The 8,246-nt window shown below is 29.6% G+C and overlaps 1 pseudogene; it reads left to right on the top strand.

Moving 5' to 3' along the window:
* Positions 1-6,269: 6,269 nt before the first annotated feature.
* Positions 6,270-8,026, top strand: LOC143634771 (berberine bridge enzyme-like 8 pseudogene; annotated as a pseudogene).
* The last annotated feature ends 220 nt before the right edge of the window (positions 8,027-8,246 follow it).

The following is an 8,246-nucleotide window of genomic DNA, read 5'->3' as shown; positions in this document are numbered from 1 at the left end:
GGATATTGTTTGAACATAGTTTTACTTATTGATCTTTGAAGAGGTATGCAACCCATTAGACAGAAACGACATAAAATTAAGTTGTCATGAAAACACAACAAAAACCTGTGCGCGTGGCGCATATAATATATGCCCGCGCTGATCCTAACATGGCGCGCATCGCATCCGCGCATGGCGCATATAACATATGCCCCGCGCTGATCATAACATGCATCGCATCCGCGCATGGCGCATATAACATATGCCCCGCGCTGATCATAACATGCATCGCATCCGCGCATGGCGCATATAACATATGCCCCGCGCTGATCATAACATGGCGCGCATAATATTCACAATCACCTAATAATTAGGTTGATTACTTGGTTTATGGGATTGGGAAATTACCGGGTGTCACAGTTTTTGATGGTGTAGGCTATGGTGTAGAGATAGATAAAAATGGAAAGGTTTAGGGTTTAAGGGGTATTTATACTCCCTTAAGCCCATGTACCTAAGACCCATTCCATTTCTTATTTCATCTTCTAAAGTACGAGCCCACCTTCTATTAGTTTATTTATTTAAACCGAAACACGACATTTTATCGAATAAACAAAATTTTATTTATTTATTATACTTAAAAGTAGAATGTTACAGACTTATTTTTAAATTATTATATTAGTAAGAAGTTATAAGAATGCATGTTATCTATGAAAATGATCAAATGGACAAATAATAAAGGGGCATGTGTCAATAAAAAAAGTGTGCTTTAATAGTATAAGTAGATTTCTATTAAATATTAACTTATTTTTAAATTCTTTTAAATTTACAACAATTGATATATTTGACAAATGGTGACAAATAATATTGTTTTGATGATTACATAGACATTTTAAGGTTTTAAAGCGAACATTTAAGTCCACTTCAACGTTGTCTAATTTCAAAACTGGTTTTAGGTTTTCCGCAATGTTTCATTCTCATGCGTGGATTCTTTTTCGGATTCACCACTTGTCGCTTAAGGTTTGGACAACCGAACAACCTATGTGCATGGATTTTGGTTTTCTCTACTTCGTGGATGGGAACCTAAGTTTGTTCTTGAATTGATTACATTAACAAATTTTTATTGTTATATATACATATCTATATTATTGATTTACTGATCTATTGACCTACTAAAATATTTCAACGAAAGCTGAACCTACTGAATCGCTGCACCAAAAGGTGAACCTACTGAATTTGACTAACCTACTTAATCTAGTAACCTACTGAATGCAAAATACTGAATTTGACTAACTTACAGAATGTGACTACTAGAGGTTGCTAACTGAATTTGTATATATATTGTTTTCAAATAAATATTGTTAACGTATTGCATTATTGTTATAGATGTTGTCTTATAGAGTAATTTTACTCATGCATGCATATTGTCTTTATATGTGTGTTAGCTAACATGGTTATCCAAAAAAATCAGATCTAGGGCTCAAGGGGAAATTAAAGATTCATGGCATTTTTGAAATTTAAATAATGTTTTGTACCAAATTGTAACATTTTAATTGTTTTAAAATTAATTGTAAATAAAACATCAAATTCTGTTTATTATAAAAGTGACATGTCAGCCCTAGCACGGGCAGAGTGTTACATGTAGTGTTGTACTATGAAATGAGAATGACAAATTCATGAAGTATTTATAACAAAAAAGAAGACAATGGATATGAATTGATGACATAAATTTGTCAAATATTAGTAGTCTCTTGATTGATTGTTTAATATAAGGAAACATAATAATTATAATTAATAAAGTTGGGGTAATATTCATATTCAACCCAATTCAATTCAATCAATAGTATAAGAAAAAATATAAATAGTCTCTGGATTGATTGTTTAATACAAGGAAATATAATAATTAAAATTAATAAACTAGGGGTTTCATATTCTATTCAATCAATAATATTAAAAAAAATATTAAAAGTCTCTTGATTGAATGCTTACGCTTACTACAAGGAAACATAGTTATTAAAATTAATGAAATTGAGTTAATATTCGTATTCAATTCAATATAATACAATATGAAACCATTAATAGTAATAAATACATTAACTGCTATATCTTTTAGCATAAAGAGTTACTAAATTGGAGAGTGGTAATCAAAAAATTCATTAACTAGATAAAATATGTATAAATGGAAATTAATTAGTTGGCATCATATGTGAATGGCCTAGTTATAGGCCCTATGAATGACATAGTTTTCTTAATAGATTAGTTAGGTTATACATATATATATATGTGTGTGTGAAAGAGAGAGAGAGATTACAGATTATTCTACAATGATAGACAAAAATGAGAACTATTTCTAGCCAAAATAACCCTTAAATTAATGAAAAATTATTATAAAAACATAATTCAAAATTTAATAAAAAATATCTAAAAATACGAAAATGGTTCCACATCTTTCTCATTCTAAATAAAGAAACAATGTCAAGGAAAAAAGATTATTGTGTATTTTTATTTGTCATTGGGTTCTATGTTCATTTTCGTCAGTGATTGTGTTTTTTTTCCTTTAAATTGTGTCTTTTCATCTTGATATTGTATTATATTACTCAACATTGTGCTATATTTTGTTATGCGCTACGTTATATTTTGTGATTTATTGTGTCTTTTTTATATAACATTGTGTTTTTTCGTCACTGTGTCTTTTTTATCGCCATTGTGTCTTTTTTTGTTTCCTTTTTTGAAACGGGAATGAAGGGGAAAACGTTATATTTTGTGATTTATTGTGTTTTTTTTATATAACATTGTGTTCTTTTTAATGTTTTCATATTTTATTTATATTTTTAGTTATGATTTTTTATTACTTTTTTTTAATTTTTCTTTGAGGGTTTTTTTGCTACAAAATCTTCTTGCACTTCTCATTTTTGTCTCTATTTACATTTTAATTTTTCCATATATATTGGGTTAGGATAAAATAAAAACTCAGCTAAGTTGAGAAAATTCTAGACCTTATTTTCAACCACATGTTTTTAATTAAATTTTGAATCTTGTGATCCGCAATTATAGTTAATAAAAATGCGAAAGTAAAATTGCATTTTTTATCTACTGGAAAATATTTTTCAATGTTTTGTATAAAATATAACAACATATTATATATATATATATATATATATTACATATGATTTTCACGAGTTTCTTAACTCAAATGGGTTTTTTGTAACCTGGTTTTAAAAGTTCATGTGAATATGTTGGAATCAAATTAATATTTAATGATTTAGTTTTATTTTACTTTTAATTATTAAATAAATGATTTTTGGGTATAGTTTCTAACGGTAACGCGACGATGGAAGGAGAGTTTGTAGAGACAAAATATGTTAAAGAAATTAGGTTCATAATATTATTCGTTGTAATTAAGTTATTTGTAGTGTTTTTGGTCTTTATAATAATACAATTATAGGTAGATGAATTATAGTGTTTTTTTCCACGGACACAGTGTTTTAGTTCGTGAATGTTGTTTATGGTTTTTAAATTTTTTGTTTATATATAGTATTTTTGTTTATAGTAATCATTCAAAGTTTAGTTTGTATATAGTTTTTTTGTTTATGGAAATTGTGTTTTTGTTCGTTGACATAGCGTATTTTTATTTATGAATGTTAGTTACGGTCTTTAATGAATATTGTTTATGATATTTTAATTCTTAGTTTGTAAATAGTGTTTATGTGTTGTTTTATTTTCTAGTTTGTATATAGAACTTTTGTTACAACACTTATTAATTATTGTTTGATAGTTATCATATATAATATAACACATTAGACGATTATACCCATAGAACATTATAAAACATGTATAAAATATAACACATCATGAATTAGATCAACTTTCCATCTTAGGGGGTGTTTGGGATTCCTTATTTTACCTCCTTATAAATTTTCATTAAGTTAATAAGTTACAAAAGTGTAACTTATAGAACTTTTCCTCTCATAATATTAGCAATCCCAAACACCTTATTACTTTTCAAAAAGTTTATAAATTTTAAGTTGGTGAAAATAAGCAATCCCAAACACCCCCTTAATCATTGAAACACATCATTCAACGGGCAAGATATTTCTGTACGTTTTTAGATACTATGTACCTTTTAGAATAAATCCATCATATATATATATATATATATATATATATATATATATATATATATATATATATATATATATATATATAGGGTGGGGTTAGAATAAGAAGTGAGTTATTTGTAAGAAGTGTGAGAAGTAATATTGGGCGTTAGATATGATCATCTGATGGTGGATATTGTTAGTGTGTTTTTTGTTCGGTGTGTTTTATTTTTTTAGGGTAAAAGTCACTTCTTACACTTCTTAGGATAGTTTTACTTCTTATTTTAACCTTACTATATATATATATATATATATATATATATATCATGCTAGAAATCATCTTAATGCGTAAAATTAATATGGACCATTAGTTTAATTTGAAATTATAAATGTTTAAAAATAAATGAAAGTTGTGTAAATGCAGCAATAGATACTCGCTCTTCAATTAATATAACTAATAAAACTATTAATTTCTCTTTCTTTTTTTCGAACGGTGACTTTCATAGTGGTTGAATATTCAGCCACAGCTCTCGGAGAGAGCCCCAACCGCCCCACTCGGGCCAAGACTATGTTGTCTTAACCGGGCCCATGCTTGGCATCCGAGTTTGGCTAGGCGTTCCACGAGAAAATTTCGAGCCCCCTGCCACTTGACAGGAGTTGTCCGCCCACAAGAGCAAGCTCTCTGGGAAGGGACACTCTAATAGAAAACTCATGTAGCCATCAAGATTCGAACTTGAGAGGCCAACCGGCATCAAGCTCTTATCCATCATTTGGCTGGCCACTTGAGCTAGCCCAATTACATAACTGATCAAACTAAGAAAAATTAAAATAAAATAAAAAGAATTAATCTACTTTTGTAACTTATTTCTTTCCCCTCTTGATTTTTCATTATTCACAAATACAATTTATTCATACACTAAAATTTATTTATCTCCAAAAGAATTACTTTTAACTCAGTATATCACTATCCATTAACATGTAATTTTCATCATAGAGATCAATACATAACTTTTTCAACTAACATACTTACATAAACTAACACATAATTACATTGTGATGACTAATACTTAAAAATATCTTGCACATGTTTGTTTTATAATATAACAAAAAATATACAACCTAGAGTTACACAAAAATGCATATAACCTAAACTTGTTCTCGGCATAAGAAAACATGTGTATTTAAATATTAATAAAAGCATACATCCTATACAAAACAAAAGCATACACTTGTATTTTAGCGTCAACAAATATATATAACCTAAACGAAAATGCACATATCCTATACATGTGTATTTAGTATTTAAAAAAAATAATTGAAGGTGTTACTTTAAAATACACATGTCTAGGTTATATGTATTTTCATGTAGCTTATATATATATATACTTTGATGCTGAATCCATATATTCGTTAGATGTTTTTGTGTACATTATATGTTTTTTATGCAAAAACAAAAGTGTAAGTTATATGTTTTGGTATATGTTGTATATTTTTGTAAATATTTAATGTCCACATGTATGATGTATTTTTTTTCTTGTAGTTTATATAATTGTGGATGCGTAATTTCATTTGTTGGTTGCATATTTTTGTGTATGCTACACGTTTTTGTGCTAAAAAGTAGTATAGGTTATATGATTTGTGTAAGTTGTATATTTAATATTAATATTTAATTGACACATGTATATGGCGTATATATTTGTTGTATTATTTATCACAATGATTTTTGTAGGTATGTCAACTGAGAAAGAAATATGAATTGATGACTATAAAAAAAAGTTACGCGTTAATGGATGTTAATAAATTAAGTTGGACGAAATTGTTTTTAGATATAAAGAAATTATAGCGTATAAATGAATTGTTTTTGTAACTTAGCGTAGAATAAAATGAAGAGGGGGACAAAAAAATTTATAAAAATAAATTAAACGACTTTTTCTTTTAAATATTATAGTTTAAAAGATAACTATAAAGGTTTTATATCTTTACTATATAATTATTTAAGTTTTATTAGTTATATTAATTAAAAAGAGAAATTAATGGCTTATATGATGTATTAATTGAAAAAGAGAAGTTAGTTATTGTTGTAATTAAAACATTTTCATTTATGTTTAAACATTTAAAAATATAGTTAAATTATTTTAAAATAAATATGTTCCCATATGATTTGAGTTTTCAACTTTATTATCGTCTATAAATTGCATGCACCAAACAACCTCAAACCATGCTAAAATAGCAAACATAATATCTTTCAACATGCAAATAACCATTTTCACTCTCTTTCTTGTCTTGCTCTTAACCCAATCTTATGAAACTTATGTTACAGATCACTTCATTCAATGTCTAAACAACCGGGCACACTCTTCGTTCAATGAATCTACGACATCAAAACCCTTTGTAATCATCACCGCCGAACATGTTTCCCACATTCAGGCAGCTGTTGTGTGTGGAAAAGAAAATCATTTGCTAATGAAAACAAGAAGTGGTGGCCATGATTACGAAGGTCTTTCCTACCTTACTAACACGAATCAACCATTCTTTATTGTTGACATGTTCAATTTACGGTCGATAAATGTGGACATCGAACAAGAAACCGCATGGGTCCAAGCCGGTGCGACTGTTGGTGAAGTCTACTACCGAATCGCTGAGAAAAGTAACTAACATGGCTTTCTGGCGGGTCTTTGCCCGACGGTTGGCGTTGGTGGGCATTTTAGTGGTGGTATGGTAACTTGATGAGGAAATACGGTTTATCCGTTGATAATATTGTTGATGCTCAAATAATCGACGTGAATGGCAAGATTTTGAATAGAAAGAGTATGGGTGAGGATTTTTTTTGGGCCATCACGGGTGGTGGTGGTGTTAGTTTTGGGGTGGTTCTTGCCTATAAAATTAAATTGGTTCGTGTTCCAGAAGTCGTGACAGTCTTTGCCATCCAAAAAACTGAGGAACAAAATCTTAGCACCATTGCAGAATGATGGGTACAAGTTGCAGACAAGTTAGATAACAATATTTTCATTCGAATGAATTTTAATGTCACCAACGATACAAACGGTGAAAAGAAAGTCCGTGCTACCTTTTTAACATTGTACCTAGGAAACTCGAGGAATCTTGTTACACTCTTGAAAAAAGATTTTCCTGAGTTAGGGTTACTGGAATCAGATTGTACTCAAATGAGTTGGATTGAATCGGTTCTTTATTACACGGGCTTTGCCATTGGTACTCCGGCCGCGGCTCTCTTAAGTCGTACGCCTCAAAGTCTCAACCCATTCAAGATCAAATCTGATTATGTGCAAAACCCTATTACTAAACAAGGGTTTGAGTCCATATTTAAAAGGATGAAAGAACTCGAAAACCAAATGCTGGATTTCAGCCCATATGGTGGAAGAATGAATGAAATATTAGAATCTGCAAAGCCCTTTCCACATCGATCCGGTAACATAGCGAAGATTCAATGCGTAGTAAACTGGGACAAACTTGGCGATAAAGCCGCAAATAGATACTTGAATTTCACAAGGTTGATATATGAATACATGACTCCATTTGTATCGAAGAACCCTAGAGAAGCGTTTTTGAACTATAGAGATTTGGATATTGGTATCAACAACCATGGAAGGAATGCTTATATTGAAGGAATGGTCTATGGGCATAAATATTTCAAAGAGACGAATTACAAGAGGCTGGTAAGTGTGAAGACTAGAGTTGATCCTGATAACTTCTTTAGGAATGAGCAAAGTATCCCTACGGTGAAATACTGAAGGACATAATACGATGGTGCATGAATTTTTTTGGTTTTGTTAAACGAGTGAAATGGTTCTCATAATAATTAAAACTAGCTGATACAATAATAATAATAATAATAATTATTATTTATGGTATTGAAGTTCTTATGTTTAATCCAATAATTCATGTCTATTTATCTATCATTGTGCATCTACCCTCGTCTATATTACAATAACAATTATGTTTTATTACTCAATCTAACGGTCTATAACCGATTATTTACCGATGTAATCGTTTGTAAGGCCCCGTTACCTGTGCCTCACATTTGGACGTTGGATTTACTCATAAACACAGTTCTACTGATCAGAGTTAATTAAAATTTTACGCGGAATATAAAAATTTCATAAACGTTACATAATAGATTCATAACATGTCTTAAAAACATTCACTTTGTCTTTC

The sequence above is a fragment of the Bidens hawaiensis genome, unplaced genomic scaffold (genome assembly GCF_021521415.1).
Source record: "Bidens hawaiensis isolate Kalapana, Puna unplaced genomic scaffold, B.hawaiensis_p1.1 tig00007241_1, whole genome shotgun sequence".
NCBI lineage: Eukaryota > Viridiplantae > Streptophyta > Magnoliopsida > Asterales > Asteraceae > Bidens > Bidens hawaiensis.
The sequence above is the reverse complement of the archived record's forward strand: the minus strand, read 5'-3'. Positions and strand labels throughout refer to the sequence as shown.